The 19101-nt window shown below is 48.5% G+C and overlaps 1 protein-coding gene across 4 annotated transcripts in view; it reads left to right on the top strand.

Moving 5' to 3' along the window:
- The first annotated feature begins 9159 nt into the window (after positions 1-9159).
- KAT6B (lysine acetyltransferase 6B) overlaps positions 9160-19101 on the top strand; it is a 172651-nt gene continuing 162709 nt past the window's right edge. The window contains exon 1 of one of the 4 annotated variants that reach the window (XM_084794913.1): positions 9160-9277. The gene's annotated coding sequence lies outside the window, so the exon portion shown is untranslated. The other 3 variants (XM_084794911.1, XM_084794910.1, XM_084794912.1) reach the window with 3 other exon arrangements.

Genomic DNA, 19101 nt, shown 5'->3' with positions numbered 1-19101 from the left:
CTCTCCTACTGCTAGCCGGTGGTGTAGTGAGACCATGGGCTCCTCACAGCTGTATCTATCTTTCCATAGTGCAGGCCAGAACTCCAGAACGCCCAGGAAAGGTCTCTGTTGTGGAGCGGTGGCTTCGGGCTTGCTCTTGTAGTTCAGCCTCCTGAAGGGCAAGCAGAATGGAATGGTGAAGAGAGCCTGGCTGGGAATACTGACCTCCCACTAAGTACCCGGCACCTCAGGTCACAGTTTCCTTGTCTGTAAAACAGGGAATAATAGCAGTATTTAAACTAGATTGTTGTGAGGATCAAATGAGCCAATTCAGGGAAATCACTTAGCTTTGTAAGTACTCCACGAGTGTTAGCTATTATTAACAACACTGTTACAGCAGACACTTAAAAGCCACGCTCAGCAAACGTGCTCCTGGAGCCACTTCAGCAGCCCAAGTTCTCACACTGCTTATCCTCAGAGGTTTGAGTGGAGCCACAGAATTGCACAACACCATGCCAACGTCATTCCCTCAACTCCTTTAATTGACGAGAATAAACTGTGCTTCTCCTAGCTATCGTGTAAGTCAGTTCCTAGGTCATTAGCCATTTCTTAGAGCTCCAAGACTAGACCAAAAAGCTGCCAAGAGCTTTGAACAGATTTAAGGCAGAATTTCTTTGCCTCTCCCTTGAGATGCAGTCCTATTCCCAAGCAACATTCACTCTTCCAAAAGCTCCATTCACAGCAATGAGAAAATGAGTTATTTTGAGCTCAGTAAATCAATTTCTGTGATAGGTTTGCAGTGCTATGACAAAATAGTTGTGACTAAGCTAGTGTAGTGGCATACCTAAGAGCCGAGGCTGGTTTGCGACCAGCGTGGGATACGTATCAAGAACACCAGGCTGCCCTCGAACTCACAGCGATCCTCCTGCCTCTGCCTCCCAAGTGCTGGGATTAAAGGCGTGCGCCACCACGCCCCGGCTCACACCTGTATTCTCTTGCACATGCTCATACCCACACCCACATAATGAATAATAAAACATGTCTCTAAAAACATAACAATCATCTAGAGCTGGAGAGATGGCTCTGTGGTTAAGAGCACTTACTGTCTTTGCAGGGAGTCTAGGTGTAGTCCCTTACACTCACAGGGGCCTCACAACCATCTGTAGCTGCAGTTCCAGGGAATTCAGTGCCCTCTTCTGGCCTCTGTAGGCACCAGGCATGAATTCAGTACTTTACATAAATTTAGACAAAACACTCATACCTAGAAAATAAAAATAAAGCTGGGAGTGGCAGTGCATACCTTTAATCCTAGCACTTGGGAGGCAGAGGTAGGCAGATTTCTGTGATTTCGGGGCCAGCCTGGTCTACAAGAGTGAGCTCCAGGACAGCCAAGGCTACACGGAGAGACCCTGACTTGAAAAACCAAAAAGAAAAAGGAAAAATAAAAAAAAGAAAGAAAGAAAAATTAATCTTAAAAAAACCAACTCTCAAAGCCAGATGTGGTAGTGCACGCCTTTAATTCCAGCACTTGGGAGGCAGAGGCAGGTGGATCGCTGTGAGTTCGAGGCCAGCCTGGTCTACATAGTGAATCCAGGACAGCCAGGGCTACATGGTCTCAAAAAACAAAACAAAACAAACAAAGAAACAAAAAACCAAAAAGCCACAAAAACAAACAAACAAAGCAAAAAAAAAAAAAAAAAAAAAAAAGGCCCTCTCATTTTCTTTGAGGCAGTAAGTCTTATGTACACAGCAGTATACCCTCAGATTAGCACAGCTCCTAGCATATGGTAGATGTTTGATAAGTATTTGCTAAATAAATGAATACATTTAATCAGGGAAATGCTTTAAACTGCTGTTGGTAGCTCATTGTTTTCAATCCTCAAACTGGGAAACCTACTGCAAGAAGATTGCCTTGTGTTGGAGATCAGCCTGGGCTATAGTATAAGCACCAATCTTTTTTTTTTTTTTAAGATTTATGTATTATATAGTATTCTACCCACATGTGTGCCTGCCTGCCACAAGAAGGCACTGGATCTCATTACAGATGGTCGTGAGCCACCATGTGGTTGCTGGGAATTGAACTCGGGGACCTTTGGAAGAGCAGATGGTGCTCTTAACCTCTGAGCCATCTCTCCAGCCCAGCACCAATCTTAAAAACAAAAAACAAAAAAACCCAAGAGCCAGGACCAGTGGCGCATGCCTATAATCCCAGCACTCAGGGAGGCAGAGGCAGGCAGATTGCTGTGAGTTCAAGGTTAGCCTGGTTTACAAAGCAAGTCCAGGATAGCCAAGGCTACACCCTGTCTGGAGGAGGGGGGACGACAACTGATTTAGAGGTCAGCCTTCTCTGATGATTTGCATGAATCCCAATCATCCTATATCTGGAAATGTCCCATCTTCTCAACAGAATTGCTGACACAGGCTCTAAGTTTTCCTTCCCAGCCATATGATACTTATGTAGCCGAGCATCACATTTCTCACACCTCACCTGCAAGTTCTTCACACTCCGTTCACCTTTCAAGTTCCATCCCACGGAAGGCTAATGGGATGAGCCTTTCAGCCATCCTGCTAACTAGACTACCCTCTTGTAGTAGAAGCAAAGCTTGTAGGAAGACATACTCCAGCTTCCCACAACAAGCTCAGACACACAACTCCATAGGGAGTGGAGGTATAGCCCAGTGGATAGAGTGTTCACCTAGCACGCAAAAGGTCTAGGTTCAGTCTCTGGAACCACAGTAAAAAATAAGAATAAAAACAATAAACTCCTTCAAGGATCTTTTTCTGTAGTACAAGCTGGCCTGGACTTACCCAGATTGTCCTAGAACTGTCATCAGTTTTACCTGATATGAGCTGGAATTTTAAGATAGCCACTGCAAGCAGCCAGCTAGGTTGGTAAAGTTATCTAAAAGCTTATCTTTGTTTGTTTGTTTATTTATTTCTCTTTTGAGACAGGGTTTCTCTGTGGAGGCTTGGCTGTTTGGGGCTTCATTTGTAGACCAGGCTTGCCTCAAACTCACAGAGATCCTCTGCCTCCCTGAGTGCTGGGATTACAGGCGTGTGCTACCACATCCGGTTTAAAAGCTTATCTTTTAAATACACATTAGACCGCAAACCTCATAAGCTTGAAGATTTCCTATACAGTGTTTTATGTAAGTATTCATCAAATATATGAATATTTGATGAAGACATTTTCTAACCACTGTACATAATACTTCCTTTTTTTTTTTTTTTTTTTTTTGGTTTTTCGAGACAGGGTTTCTCTGTGTAGCCTTGACTGTCCTAGACTAACTTTGTAGTCCAGGCTGGCCTCGAACTCACAGCGATCCGCCTGCCTCTGCCTCCCAAGTGCTGAGATTAAAGGCGTGGGCCACCATGCGCGGCTCATAATACTTCCTATTACTCAATTTAAAACTACCTTTTCTAAATTGTATTTGTTTATTAGTGTTTTGTTTGTTTGTTTGTTTTGGAGTCAGGATTTCTCTGTGTAGCTCTTGCTGTCCTGGTCTTGCTCTGTAGACTAGGCTGGCCTCAAACTCAGAGATTTGCCTGCCTCTGTCAACCAAATGCTGGGATTAAAGGTGTGTGCCACCATCATCTGACCTATTTTTTAGTTAGGTGTCGTGCCCCCCCCCCCCAAAAACAGGGTTTCTCTGTGTAACAGCCCTGGCTGTCCTAGACTTACTTTGTAGTCCAGGCTAGCCTCAAACTCACAGAGATCCACCTGCCTCTGCCTCCCGAGTGCTGGGATTAAAGGTGTGTACTACCACACCAGGCATATTTTTTAGGTTTTGTTCCCCCCCCCCCCAGACAGGGTTTCTCTGTGTAGTCTTGGCTGTCCAGCTTGGCCTCAAACTCACAGATCCAACTGTTTCTGCCTTCTGAGTGCTGGAATACAGACTTGCTCCACCCTGTCTAGCCTCTGTACCATTCTTAATATAGTACTCTTCACATTCCTCTGCTACTGACCCCACTGAGGTATGCTCCTTCTGTGTTGAAAATACAGTTAAAAAAAAAAACAAACCAATTTTTCAATTTGACAAGCTCTCTGGATTATAGAATATTGGGTGATGTTTAGAATTAGACATTCTAATTAGAATAATGTTTAGATTGAGCTTGACATACACGTCCTTAACTTAGCCCAGGGATTCCTAAGTAGATTTTGATCGTGTAGATAGTCAGACTTTAAGAGATGATTCTGTTGACATTGAAATAAAAAACAAAATGCCCCAGAAAATGCCCCAGGTTCCATCCCCAGCACCAGGAGGGGTGGCCAGGCCAGTGCTACCACCAATCCAGCACCCTGGCTGAGACAGAGGATCAGAAGTTCAAGATCATCCTTGGCTTGGTAGCAGTTAGAGGCCAGTCTTAGCCTTTCCTCAAGTCAGTGCTCCCCCCGCCTCATCCCCCCAGTACATATCCTTATGATGGGGCCTGGCAACACAGCCAAGCCAATAATACTCGCTACTTGGGAAGCTGAAGCAAAGGACCACAAGCTTAAGTTCTGACTGGACAACTTGGAAAAACCCAGTCTCAAAGGAGAAAGTTGGCTTGCGAAGACAACTCAGCTTTAAAGGCTACGGCTCACAATCAAGACACAAGTGAAGAGTGGAAAGTTTGTCCCTCAGTAAAGCATTTGCAGTGTGAAGGAAGCCCTGTGTTCAATCCATAATACTGCAGTAACATTAAAAACCAAGCTTGCCCAAGTGTGGTAGTGCACACCTTGATCCCAGCACGTTGGCAGAGGCAGAGGGAGAGCTCTGAGTTCAAGTCCAGCTTGAGTTACATAGAGAGATCCTCTCTCAAACATATAATTTAAATCTTTTCACATTCTGTTCAAACTTTGTTGGCTTATACTACTCAAAAGTGAGCCTGTTATGGTGCATAAACCTTTGATTCCAGCACTTTAAGGCAGATAGACTGTAGGGTAGGTCATGAGTTCCAGGCCAACACGAGGTGTATATAGCAGGAGTACGTATTCAGGAGGGCACCTGTAGGGTGTGGGCAGGTGTGCAGATGAGCAGGCTGGTATGCACAGTACAAAGATTATGAAAAACACATCACAGGGTAAGGGCTTTTTTTCAAATTTGCAGTTCAATAACTACTGACTTAATAGAGATCAGGGCTGCTCTAGGAGTCTGAACCCCAGAGTCGCCTGCTCAGGCCAGGAAAACTTGACAGGGAGCAGCAGCTCGGCCTAGAAGTGGAAGAGTCCTTCAAGGTCTCTGTCAGATAAAGTAGGGCGTTTAGGGCACTGCACAGAGTACCAGGGAGCTGGCCACAAGTCAGAGGAGTGTTGGGTACAGTTCTCCATTGTCTCACAGGTTTCACACTTGATGCAGGATGATTTAAAGGATGTGAGAGCTTTCTAAGGTGTGGCAGTGAAGTTATGATCAATCTCAGCACCTGGAGGCTGAGGCAGGCCTGACACAAAACCAACCAGCCAATCAACCACAAAGCAGGAAGGCACATATCAGGTGTGAGGTGATATTTGCGGTAACTTGGGCTGTTCCTTTACAAAGCTTGAATCTATTTATTTATTTATTTATTTATTTATTTATTTATTTCCCTTTCCCCTCCGAAGACAGGCTTTCTCTGTGTAGCCTTGGCTGTCCTTGACTCATTTTGTAGACCAGGCTGGCCTTGAACTCGCATTGATCCACTTGCCTCTGCCTCCTGAGTCCTGGGATTAAAGGTGTACATCACCATGCCCGGCTGAATGTATTTTTATTATAATGATGATTTTTTTCTTTTTCCGAGAAAGGGTTTTTCTGTGTAGCCTTGACCATTCTGTACTTGCTTTGTGGATTAGCTTCGCACTCAGAGATCCATCTGCCTCCCGCCTGGGCTTAAAGGTGTCATTGGTATTTTATCTGCATGTCTGTCCATGTGAGAGTGTTGGATCTCCTGCCATATGATATGGGCGCTGGGGATTGAACTTGGGTGCTCTGGAAGAGCAGCCATAACTCTGTAGCCCTAGGGTAATGCTTTTTAAGGGCCTAAGTGAAGGCACACAGAATTCCCCCGGGGCTGGGCCCTGGGCAGTCAAGTCAATTCCAGGCTTCTCCACCTGTTGCTTCCTTACCCACTTCCCTCCCCAGCAGGGTGTCTGGGCACCTTCTTATCTACCAGCCTGACCAGTCTCAGGGCGAAACCAGCCCCAAAGACCAGAACCACCGCGGTTCCCTCAGCCTCCTTCCCCACTGCTCTTACTTCTTTTGGTTAAAGCTCAAGGACACCTCGGTCATACCGAGGAATCATTCCAGCCCTAATTCTGACTAAGACACTCAGGGAATAATCTCTGTTGAGGGAGAATCAGCCTAGGCTAGCAGTTCGCAAATTCAAAAATTTAAAGGCAAGTCTTGAGCTAACAGTGCAGATCTGGAATCCCATTCCAGAGCTACTGAATCAGAACATGGGTTGGGCCAAAGGATGCTCTCTGGGAAGCCTCCCGGGTCACTGTGATCCCAGTGATCTGTGGCCTGCACTAAACAGGAAATAGCTGTCAATAGTTCAGTTGTAGGGTAACTGTTCAGGGCGGTGGGGAGCAGGTGAGGTAAGATACTTGGTTTTTAGTCTTGCAAAATTTGTACTATGCTTGGTTTTTCAACTCTAGCTCTTCCTAGGTTAACGTAATTGAGCTATTTCACTGAGCAGAAACTTAAGATATCACAGATAAGAAAGGTTTAAGACTAAGCAGTGAGCTTCACTGGCTGCGGCTCTGTTATCCTCAGTCCCACTTATCTCAAGAGGCAGATTTGTCAAAGGACAAGTAACCCTCCAGGGGAGTGTCAGTGGAAAAGCTGTGCTCCCCTTTCTTGCCACACCCATTGGTGAATTTTGTTAGGAACAGAAATTAAAATATATTTCTGTTTTCTAAGTTTGCAAGCTCCTGGAGCTACCTCAGCACTAATTTAGGCAAAGGACCTACTTTTTTCCCCTGACTCTTTCTCTCTCTTGGAGTGGCTGAAGCTTAAACCCAGAGCAGTAAGTTCTCTACTGATGAGAGCTTCAGCCCAGCTCTTTAGTCTGTTTACTGTGATGCTCTGGAAATCCTGTGCACGATGAGCCCTAGGGCCTGGGTTCTGTCCCCAGCACTGTGACAACTCTAAGCCTTAGGGCTTTTTTCAGAGGGAGGGGAGGTGGCAGTGGGAATGAAGGCTTCTCAATGTGGACTTTTGGGCTTTTTACTGGTTTTAGTTGCATCTTTTAGCACATGTGATTGGAATATAAAGATGTAGAGTTTTTAAGATATGGCTTATTTTACTGTCCAGATAAAATGCAGTCGGGGAGTCAGGGCTGGGCGTGGTGCTTCACTATCTGTAATTCCATCACTTGGGAGACTGGGCAGGAGGACTGCTGGGAGCCTGAGGCCAACTGGTCTACAGAGCAAGACCTTGTCCTGTCTTAAAAAGTAAATAAATGTCATCCCAAGAGACCAAGATGTAGTTAAAAAGAAAAAAATGCAACTGGGCACACTATCAGAAAAACAAAGCAAAACAGAAAGGCTAAGGAGTCTGCCAGCATCCTTAAATGTACTTTGTAACTTCTTAGAGAATAAAATTCCCAGCATTATGAAAAACAAAACAAAAAGCACACCTTAAAAATGCCCTTTTTGAAATAATCTAAATGAACTGGACTGAGTTATGAACTAATGGCTTGTAAACACTCTTCTTGAGCAGTTTATTGAGGATTCTAAATGAGACAGGAAAAGACTTAGAAAACCCAACCCAGGATAACCAAAGTAGCCAAGCTAACCAGTGGCTGAGTTTACCTTGTTTTTGTTTCCCTGGGCCGAGCCTGAGAGTGCCCAGATTTAATCTAAAGAGGTTTGTGTTTTAAAAACTAACAACCAAGTAATAAAACACCTATAAAAGAGGTTTATAATGGAGCCGGTGACAGTTCTGAGTGTACTGTTACAACTCTTCTGCTCCCCCCCCTTTCTTTCTTTCTTTTAAAAAAAATCTTTCATTCAACTCTGTGCCCTTTGTCTTGGCTCCTTTCTCACCTTGCTGCCAAGAAGCTCAGAAGCCGGGGAAGTTCACACTCCAGAGTAGCTATCTTTTGTGTATTTCAGCCTGCATGTGACAGGGCTGCTGCTGCTGTGTCTAAGATAAGAACCTTGATTATCGGGCGTACAGTAGGTTCTCATGGGGGAGCTGAGGGCACTGCTGGTGTGGTGTCAGTGGCATGAAGGGCAGGGAGACTGAAATCCCTGCATCTTCTCACTAGGTCTCCCAAGAACATCCTGATTCAAGGACAGAACTTCAGGCAACAGGTGGTTTTTCCAACCAGGCCACCACGTGGGAAACTTGGCTTTCTTAGGGCCATAGGTTTCTCTTCTGGGGAGGGAAGCGGTTTTCAAACTCTGTAGGAGCTGTTTTCAAGCCTACTCTCCGTATCCCTTGCCAGCATCCCATCCAACCTGGGAAGAGGCAGCTTTCATAAGAGTTCGGAGGGCGCTGTAAGGCATGTGGGCAGCTTTAGAGTAGCCTTGTCTGGGCGGCCAAAGGATCCCCCCAGCCTCCCTCGTATGGGCCTCAGGAACTTCGGGGGCCCAGGGGAAGCCTGGAAAACCGAACTTCCATCAGCTTTCCTTACAGTTCTTGTTAGAGACCGGGTTGGGGGTGGGGGCAGGGCCCCCCAGTGGTCTCCCCATCGCCCAACCCCCTGCCCCTCTGCCATCCAGCTGCACAGTCCAGGAAGCACCCAGAACGCAGCTCTGGGCTCGCCAGCCCCTCGCAGGCCGGGAGAGGGCATCCTGAGGGGCAGCTTCCCTCTCCAGCCCGCGTCTGACATTCCCACTCCCACCCGAGGATGCCTGTCCGCAGTCGCTGAATGTCACTGCTCCCTCTTCCTCCCGATCAGGGTAGACACAGCTCCTGAGGCATCTCCCACCCCAAAACTGCCGCGGTCGCCCGAGGTTACGAGGCCGGGGAGAAGGACGAAGTTTGGGGCCCACGGCGGCGGGAGGGGGACGCGTTTAAGAAGACCGCACCTCAGTCCCAGACCTGGCGGACACACTCCCCGCCCCAAAACGGCCCAGGCGTCCCCATCCTCTCACGGACACCGGCATCCCAGCCCTCCCCCGAGGGCGGTGAGCGGAGCCCCCCGGGGCGGAGGCAGGTACCCCCGGGGCGGAGACTGGGGCGGGCGGGGTCCGGGCTGCGCCCCCGGCCGGGCCAGGCGGGCTAGCGGGCGGCGCGGGGGGAGCGGGGCTGGGCGGCGCTGCCTCGGGCTCTGTGCGCTGCAGCCCGGAGCCGAGGAGGAGGAGGCGGAGGAGGAGAAGGAGGCGGCGGCGGTGGGTCCCGGGCGGGGGGAGCGCGGCGCTGCGGACCCGGGCGGCTGGCAAAGGACGAGGCGGAGGCTGAGGAAGGCAGCTGGGAGACCGGGGCTGCAGCAACAAAGGGCAGCGAGCGATTGGCCGGGCTGCGGGCGAGGTTAGCTGGGGACCGGGGTGGCCGGAGGCAGCGGCGAATGGTTGCACGTGCTTGCAGACACGGGCGAGTGCGGAGCCGGGGGTGCACGCCCGGCGGGTAGGGGGCTTGCTCCCCCTCCGTATGGGATGGCGAAGAGGCTGCAGCGAGATCATTCCGCTTGCACCCGGCCTGGGGCTGGCAGGGTAGGGGGTATGTGGGGGGGGTAGGATGCGAGCCAGGGGGGCGGGCGAGTAGTCGCCCGGGACGGGACGGGAGAGAGGGTGGAGGAGGGGGCGGGATGGAACGCTCCGGGCGGCGCGCCCGTCCGCGCGAGCCGGCGACTGAGAACCTCGAATTTTAACTTCGCGTGCCCGCCCGCGCGCGCCCGCCTGCGCCCACCCCTAAATCCTGCGGCCGCCGCCAGCGATCAGCTCTCACACAAACTTTAGCTGCGGGCTAGGGGCTTTGGGGTTGAGTGGGGGAGGGGAGGGGAGGAAAGGCTTCTGATTGGCGTGGTGTGCAGCCAATAGGCCAAGCGCCTCCGCTGCGCCTAGATCCAATCCACGGCTAAAGGCAGAGGGGGCGGGTAGGTGGAAGTAGAGGTGGCGCGGTGTCTGTGAGAGAGAAAAAGGCCTAGACCAATAGGTGCCCGGAAGAGGCGGACCCCGCGGCCTGTTGATTGGTACTGGCAGTCGGCCCTCCCTCGGGGTGGTGCCGGAGGTGGGAGCGGGGGGGAGAATGATGGGTCGAGAGGTGTGTCTATGTGGAGGCGAGATGACCGGCAGGGATTTGCCCCAATGGGGGGCAGAGAGTTTAGCGAGTGGGTGACGGACAGGCCCGCGGGCCAACGGTTGGCCTGAAGTGTCTGCGGTCTCGTCCAATGGGACGGCGCCGGGGAGGGGCCGCGGTTCGGGTTTAATGAGACTCCATTGGGCTGTAATCAGTGTCATGTCGGATTCATGTCAACGACAACAACAGGGGGACACAAAATGGCGGCGGCTTAGCTCCTACCCCTGGCGGCGGCGGCAGCGGTGGCGGGCGCTACGGCACCTCCAGGCGGCAGCCGCGGCGTCTTTCCCAGGCAGCGGCAGCGCCCCCGGCAGGCGCGGTGGTGGTGGCGCGCGGCCAGGTCTGTCACCCACCCCGCGCGTTCCCAGGGGGTGGAGACTGGGAGGGCGGGGGACCGGCGGGGGCTTGCCGGGGACTCGCGACGCCCCTCCCACAGGCCTCTGCGCGAGGGTCACCGCGGGGCCGCTCGGGGTCAGGCTGCCCCTGAGCGTGACGGTAGGGGGCGGGGGAGAGGAGGGATAGGCTCCGCCCCTAGCCGAGCCTCCGGGGCAAGGGGCGGGGCTCACGAGCTGGAGGGCGGGGCAAAGCCGGGCTGGGCGGGGCTGGGTAATCTGAAGGAGGGGCCTGGGAGGGGATTTCTGTGCGTGAGTGAACTGGTAGGATGGGTGGTAGGGGTCGGCCAAGGGCGTGGGCAGGATCGGAGAAAGGAAGACGGGATGGGAAACTGGAGGTGTAGAAGCAGGTGTATGAGGGCGCGTAGGGAGGGACGAGATTTTTGTGGTGTGGGAGGGGGACCAAGGACTGACGAGGGTGGGCGAAGTACTTCAGGCTGGAGAGGTTGCAGTTAGCTGGGGACACACTAAGGATGAGTTTGGGTGTGGTGGACATGGCGTTGAGAGAGCATTGCCGAGTGGGTGTTGGTTTGGAGGGTGGACCTTGGTTCATGAGGCAGGTACAAATGCTTTGATGGGAAGGAAGAATCCAGCTGAGTCCTCGTGTTAGACTAGAGTACAGAGATTTGCTGTGGAAAACGAAACATTAAGAAAACAAGAAGGGTGGGAGAGTAAAGTTTGGTAGACTTTCTAAAAGATGTGTTAAGGTAGCAGAAAAGACTTTAATGGGGAGGGGATAGGAGAGAGGCTGCTTGTAGTTTGCAAAAACTATTAGTAGTAGACCATCTCACCGGGACAGGTGATTCAGGGTTAGGGAGAGGCTGGGGCTGTGAGGAAAGTGGGCAGGGCTGGGCAAAAGGTCTTGGTGGGTATAATTGGATGGACTGTGCCCTCAGTTTTCCTTGAGCCAAGAAAGGTGTTTTGGAGATTAATTTGATAGGCTGGTTTTGTCTGGAGTAAACTTGAGCCAAGTCTTGAAGGTGTGGCAGGAAAAGAGAGAACACCAAATGTTCCCAGGAAGAGACATAGAGGCCTGCTACCTTGGGCAAGGATATTTGGTAGTTTTCAGTTTGGTAGCACTTTGGTGATGGGAATAGGCAGGGTAAAGGCAGAAGAAGGGCAGGTTAATGACTTTGCATGCACCACCTGCGGCTGGGAGACAGTGTTGATGTGAGAGTAGTAGAAATTATGAAGGGACAATGACACTAACATATCAGACATATAAAAAGAGATTGAATGATGCAAGCACACACACGGGGTGGAGGGACCAGGAGATTCCAGGCAGAGCGGATAGGCAGACTGCGCGGCTAAGAGGTAGAAACATGGACCGGGACATGTGTTTGCATTTTGTTAGTTCTTTGTATTCAAATAGAGTGTGCACCAGGTGTGGTGGCGCACATCTTTAATCCCAGCACTCGGGAGGCAGAGGCAGGCTGATTGCTTTGAGACACACACACACACACACACACACACACACACACACACACACGCATACACATTTTGTGCATGTGGTCATACAAGTGCACACAGGTCCAGAGGCCAGGGGTGGGACAGAGTGTCTTCCTCTATCTCTCATTGCCCCACTGCCTTGCTGGAAGCTGGCCATTTTTGCTAGGCTGGCCTGTGGGTTGGCGAGCTTCTGCAGCCTGCCTGTCTCCACCCTCCATTGCTGGGATTACAGGCAATCTAAACCATGCTCAGTTTCTTACATGGGTGCTGGGGATTCGAACTCAGGTCCTGATGCTTTCAGTGCTAAGCAGGCTGAGCCATCTTTCCAACTCCAATAAAGTGTATTTTTAGAAACTACATACTTTCTGTCATACCCTAAATTTTCTGATGTAAGTCTGAACTAAAACATTTGATTGCTTCTTTATTACAAATTAATTACCCACATACCAAAATGAATTTAGTTTTGCCTTTAAGAAGAAATAGATAAGGAACCTGTAATCGATCAATCTCAGCCCCCCCCCCCTGTGGTTTTTCAAGACAGGGTTTCTCTTGGCTGTCTTAGACTCCCTTTGTAGACCAGGCTGGCTTCCTACTCACAGATAGCCACCTGCCTCTGCCTCCCTGAATGCTGGGATTACAGGGGTGCATCAGCATACCCAGCTGAGCCCGTAATCTCAAGGTCAGTTTTGGCTTTTGAGGTCCCCCTGTGTAGGTAAGATCCTGTATTGAAATAAGAAAGAAAATAAAAGGGGGGGGGGAGGAAAGTTTTACTTTAAAAGAGGAATTAAGATGACTTTTTGGCTGCACCTGGGCCTCTGGGTGGACGTTTGGTAATTGTATTTTTGTCTTGTGAACTAAGGGACTGCGTGCGAAAACAGGTGGGCGCTGTCAGAAGTAAGACGTGTGCATGAAGAGTAATTAGGGTGGGCAGAGCACTTTTGGCAAGTCATTCATTCATTCATTCGTTTTTGTTTTTTAAGATAGGGCTTTTTTTTTTCTTTCTTTTTTCTTCTGGTTTTTTGAGACAAGGTTTCTCTGTGTAGCCTTGGCTGTCCTGGACTTGCTTTGTAAACCAGGCTGGCCTCGAACTCACAGTGATCCACCTGCCTCTGCCTCCCGAGTGCTGGGATTAAAGATGTGCACCACCACTATATGTAGTAGCGTTGACTGTCCTGGAACTCATTCTGTAGTCCAGGCTGGCCTCAGACTCACCAAGATCCACTTGCTTCTGCCTCCTGAGTGCTGGGATTAAAGGCCACTACCACCTGGTCTGACAAGTTATTTAAGTGTGTGTGTGTGTGTGTGTGTGTGTGTGTGCACGCGCGCGCGCAGTCAGTCTGCTGCAACCTTGGGGGTCTGGTTTTCTTCACTACATGGGGCTTAGGGTATCACTCTCTGGTCGGCCAGGAAGTCCCTTTGCCTGCTGAGCCCTCTCACTGCCCCTTTCCTGAGCATTTCATTTCCCTGTTAGAGAAGATTTAAGCAAGGGTCTGGCTTGCAGTGTCTAAGCTAGTTCCGCGAGTAACAGGCCTTTGAGTGCCACAGCATAGGCACAGCTGCGTTGGTATCTAGAGAAGCAATTAGGGAAAGTAGGAGGAACATGTGGGTCATAGTTCTGCCTTTGATTGCAGAATAGGAGAAATAGGGCGGAGGGACTTAATTTTCATATTCTCTATTCCATTGTTGCTGAATATTTTAGTTGTTGGTGCTTTGCTTGGGGCATCTACACAGGTAACGTGGTGCACGTGTATATTAAGATAAACTCCCAAGAGTGGAACTGTTGGTGTGCAGGCAGGACAGCCTCACGTCCTGCATTGTGTCTGTCTGTCAGCTTAGTTACCTCTCTGGCTTTTGGATGAAGAGCTGAGTGTTTGCCCAAAGTGGAGCATGTCCTTGCCTTGCTGCTTACTGCTTAGACTGTTTGCCCAGAGTGGTGTGCTAGGGCCACGCGCCTCCCAGCGGACAGATGAGCTCTCCTGCTGCTTCTCTGTCCTTCCCGACTCCGTTTTGTTAGCTTTTAAAATGTTAGCCAGTCTAAATTCTGAGTAGCAAGCAGATTGAACAGCTTTTCATATATTAGTCATTTGTCTTTCCTCATTTTTAGTAAGTTCCCATTCGTCCCCTCTTTTAAATTGGAATAGAACTTACAAGTTCTTTGTTTAGTGTTTTGTTACTTTGTTTTGTTTTGTTTTGGTTTTTTGGAGACAGGGTTTCTCTGTGCAGCCCTGGTGTCTTGGACTCACTTTGTAGACCAGGCTGGCTTTGAACTCACAGAGGTGCATCTTCCTCTGTCTCCCGAGTGCTGGGATTACAGGCGTATGCCACCTCTCCCAGCCGGTTTTTGGTTTTTTTCAAGACAAGGTTTCTCTGTAGCCTTGGCTGTTCTGAACTCACTTTGTAGACCAGGCTGGCCTCCAGCACACAGCGATCTGCCCGCCTCTGCCTCCCTGGGATCACAGGCGTGCGCCACTGTGCCCAGCTTAATATTGTTCTTTAACAGTTTGTTTACATGTATTTTAGTGTGTGTGCATTATACATGGATATTGTGCGCCCATGCCCCAGGACTTGTGTGTGAAGGTCAGAGGACAACTTTTGGGAGTCAGTTCTCTCCTTCCACAGTGTAGGTCCCTGGGATGGAACTCAGGTCAAGTTTAGCAGCTTTTATGGCAAGTACCTTTACCCATTTTGCTACCAAAACTGGAAGTTTTTTTTTTTTTTTTTTGCTTTGAATACAAGTCCTTTGTCCTGTGTGTATGTTACAAATACCTTTATCCTATACCTTTCCTTTTCACTTTCTTTGTGATGTCTTTAAGTGAACTGAAGTCCTTAATTTTAATGGAGTCAGATTCATTGGCTTTGTCTTTATGCCTTTCGTGTCTTATTTCAAGGACTGTTTCCCACCCTGAGGTTAAAGTTCCTCTTCTATTGAGTATTAGTCCCTGAAAGCCTTACTGACTTGAAGATGTGTCTCTGTGAGCACAGCACACTCTTCCCCACCCCAGGCTTGCTGCTGCAAATCCTTGCTTGCTTTTCTTCACGTTTTTCTGTTCTCTGCCTTGAATTTTTACTTGTCTTCAGCTATAGCTGAGAACCAGGTGCTGCGGCCCCTAGTTTCTTAGGAGAGAAGGTCGTATAGACAGAAGTTCAGCCAGATGAGATTTTACGGGTCTCCAGCTGACTGTGTTACCTTTTCCATTTTACGAGCTAGCATTTTATTGTGCTCCTGCTATGGGTCTGCCGCAGTCCTTGCTTCCTTCCTATCTGTTATCTCGGTGATCCTCTTAACAGTTCTGTAAAACAGGCTTGTATTCTCCTTTTTACGCTTGAGAACCTGAGACTTCAATTGATTTACTAACACGCCCAGTAGCCCAGAGTTCAGGTAGCTAGCAACCTGGAAAGTGGATTGCAAACTCTTACTTCTTTTTTTTATTTTGTTTTGAGACAGGCTTTCTCTGTGCAGCCCTGGCTGTCAAGTTTACAGACCCAGTTGTCTGCCTCCTGAGTGCTGGGTCTAAAGGTGTATGCTACCATGCCCCAGTTCTAATATACTTCTTACTAAGTGACACCAACTTGTTGAAGACTTTCTAAAGCCTATTTTTAAAAACTTTATAACCAAAGGGAATTTCTTCCTTACCTTATGTATTTAGTTCTGTTAATGGTAGTGGTGAGAAAGGGGTCTCAGAGCCAGGTAAGTGTTTGATCAGAGTCACACCGTCAGTTCCAACCAGCTTATAGGAATGCACCACAGTGCCCCCCCCTTCCTACTCTCAGTATAATGTGTCCTATCTAAGGCACACAGTAGCCAGTAGCCTTCACGTGGCCCATGGGTGAGTTAGACACAGGCATAGCTAACCCCAGCTTGAGAGGCTGAGGCAGGAGGGAGCAGGTATGCACCAGATGAGCATGGGCCGCCATGCTTGCCACGTGCTCATTTTCTTTCTAAGATATAGTTCTCTTGGCATTTGAGCACTCCTAAAATTAATTAATTAGTTAATTTATGGATTTTTGGACAGGGTTTCTCTATGTAGCCCTGGCTGTCTTGGAACTCGCTCTGTACACCAGGCTGACCTCTAACTGAGTATTCCCCTGCCTCTAACTCCCGAGTTCTGGGATTAAAGGCACCACTCAGATTTATTCATTCACTCATTTATTCGTTTATTTGTTTGTTTATTGAGAATCTCACTGTATACCCTTGGTTGGCCTGGAATTCAGAGAGGTCTACCTGCTTCTGCCGTCTTAAGTGCTGGGTCAGAGTTTTGTGGGTTCTGGGAATCAAATCAAACGACAAGCACCCTCACCTCCCGAGCTGTTTTGCAGGCCCAGTTTTCTTGAGTTTTAAAGGGGACTAGGTCTAGTTAACGGGGTATATGTGCTAGAGGGATTAGCGCAGTGTCCTGATGTGGGCTGCCTTTTCAGAATAACCTGTTGTTGTTGTTGTTGTTGTTGTTGTTTCTCAAGACAGGGTTTCTGTGTATAGTTCTGGCTGTCCTGGAATTCTGTCTGTAGACCAGGCTGGCCTTGAACTCATAGAGAGCCGTCTGCCTCTGCCTTCCGAGTGCTAGGAATAAAAGTGCACCACCACTTCCCTGCACTAACCCTTTTCTTTTGGTGTGTGTTTGCATGTGTGGGTGCATATGTGTTTATAATTGGGGAGGCCTGGAGTTGACAGTGGCTGGGGTGGTCTCCTATATGACCTTCTTCTACCTTATGTATTGAGGCAGGGCTCTTTTATTTTACTTTTTTGTGTGCGTTGATGTTTTGCCTGAATGTATGTCAGATCTCCTGGAAGTAGAGCTACAGACAGGTGTGAGCTACCAAGTGGGTGCTAGGAATCGAATCCAGGTCCTTTGCGAGTGCAGCCAGTGCTCTTACACCCTGAGCCGCCCTGTCAGCCCCAAGGCAAGGTCTCTTAGTTGAATGCTGAGCGCTCACTGATAGGGCCAGTCTGGCCAGCTGGGCCACTGCTCCCACCTGTCTTTTGTGTGGATTCTGAGACACAGGACAGGTGCTTTACCTGATCTCCTCAGTCTTCAGAATCATCTTTAAATTTCAGATTACTTCTTTTCTAGAGACATGGTCTCATGTGTCTCAGGCTGGCCTTGAACTGCTTCTTCTGCCCTCCACCTCTCAAATGCTGGAATTACAGTCTTGCATAACACCCAGCAGATTATTTCTTAAGACATTGTTCTCTGTCATTAAAAATTGAATAAAGCTGACTTGCAATTAGAGAGAAACTTAGGACTGAATAGAAAAATATAAACTCCAGAAACCCTCTAAATGTAGTTGATTATTTTTGAAGTGGAAATGCTTAGTTACCATAATTACTAATGAGCGCCGGCCTCAAAGGCCCACCTGACTGGAGGTGACTTTTCATCTTGCTTCAAATCCTCCCTTTTACAACGCATCAGATTTCCTGTGATGTTCCTAACAGTGTGATTACATTTTAGAGACTGGAACTATTGAGCACTTAAATGCAGGGGTGACTGTACAAACCTAATTCATGGCTTCTACCAGGAGATTTGGGACCTGTCCCTACTAATTTATGATGAGGATGTTGAAGCTAATCTTTGCTAGGGATTATGGAAGCTGTAATAGTTTATTGATGGTTCAGTTATTGTTTGTTGAAGCAGATTTACACAATTATAGTTTAATGACATAACAAGGGTATTGTCAACTAGGAAAGCATGACATGAGAACTTAAACTTACAATTCATATAATATGTATTAGTTGAAATGATAATTTTCATGGTGATTTAGCCTCTTAGAAATCCTTGGAAAACATTATTAGCTTATGAATTGAAAACTCTATGTTAATGAGTAGTGGGAAAGAACTTAGTATTCCTCTACAAAGATTGGGAATTAGAAATTCAGCTCAGCTAGCATGCATTGAGTGCATTAGACTCGTAAATTTAATCTAAACTAGATTGATGTTTGGAAGGATGAGATGCCACTGGCTTTGGTTCGTCACTCCTCCATTGTAGTGGCTAGATGATGTCAGAATGATTCAGACATTGAACATAATATTCTCTCTCCCTCGCTCTCTCCCGCCCCTTGCCTCTTTCCTTCCCCCTCTCCTCTCTTTCTTTCTCTGTCTCTGTGTATCTCTTTTGTCTGTCTCTCTCTTTCTGTCTGTCTGCCCCCTCTACCCACCCCCCCCCAGGTTTGTTTTGGTTTTGCTGTGTAGCTCAGCTGGACCCAACCTGAGATCCTCGTGTCTCTGCCTCCCAGTTCCTTATGTAGTATAGGGTGGCCTTGATTTTGACTTGTTCCTCTTGTCTCAGCCTTCCAAATGCTGGGATTACAGGTGTCTGCTACCACACCATGAGTTCAAGGCCAGCCTTTTTGACACCTAGGCTATAGTGTCAGACCCCATCTTGGAAACAAAACAAAACAAAACTGAAACCAAGCAAGGAAACCCTAAAATAGGCATTGCACCCCTCTTTTTATCATCATCATCATCATCATTGATTTTTTTTTTTCAAGACAGGTTTTTTGTTTTAAAATGTAGCCCTGGTTGGCCTGGACTCTCTTTGTAGACCAGACTGGCCTCGAACTCATGGAGATCCACCTGCCTTTGCCTCCCAAGTGCTGGGATTACAGTCATGAGCCACTGCGCCCAGCTTTTTTGTTTGTTTGTTTGTTTGTTTTTCGAGACAGGGTTTCTCTGTCTAGCCTTGACTGTCCTGGACTCGATTTGTAGACCAGGCTGGCCTCAAACTCAAAGCGATAAGTGCTGGGAGTAAAGGAGTGTGTCACCACTGCCCAGCTTGTTTGTTTGTTTGTTTGTTTTTTAAAATCCCCCTTCTGATCTAGTTGCAGACACAGAAAGTAGAAGATGTGGAAATGAATTAAGTATTAGTTCTGGTCCTGTGGTAGTTTTGAGTGAGAACGGCTCCCACAGGCTCATATATTTGACCATGTGGTCCCCAGCTGGTGGGATTGTGTGGGAAGGATTAGGAGGCATGGCTTTGATGGAGCAGGTGTATCACTGGGGCCAGGCGCAAGGTTTCAGAAACCCACCTCATTTCCAGTCAGCTTTCTCTGCCTCCTACTTGCTGATAAGGATGTAAACGTTC

This window comes from Acomys minous (assembly GCF_964271855.1).
Source record: "Acomys minous genome assembly, chromosome: 9".
In the NCBI taxonomy this organism is placed as follows: Eukaryota; Metazoa; Chordata; class Mammalia; order Rodentia; family Muridae; genus Acomys; species Acomys minous.
Note: the sequence above shows the minus strand (reverse complement) of the source record. Positions and strands in the feature narration are given on the sequence as shown.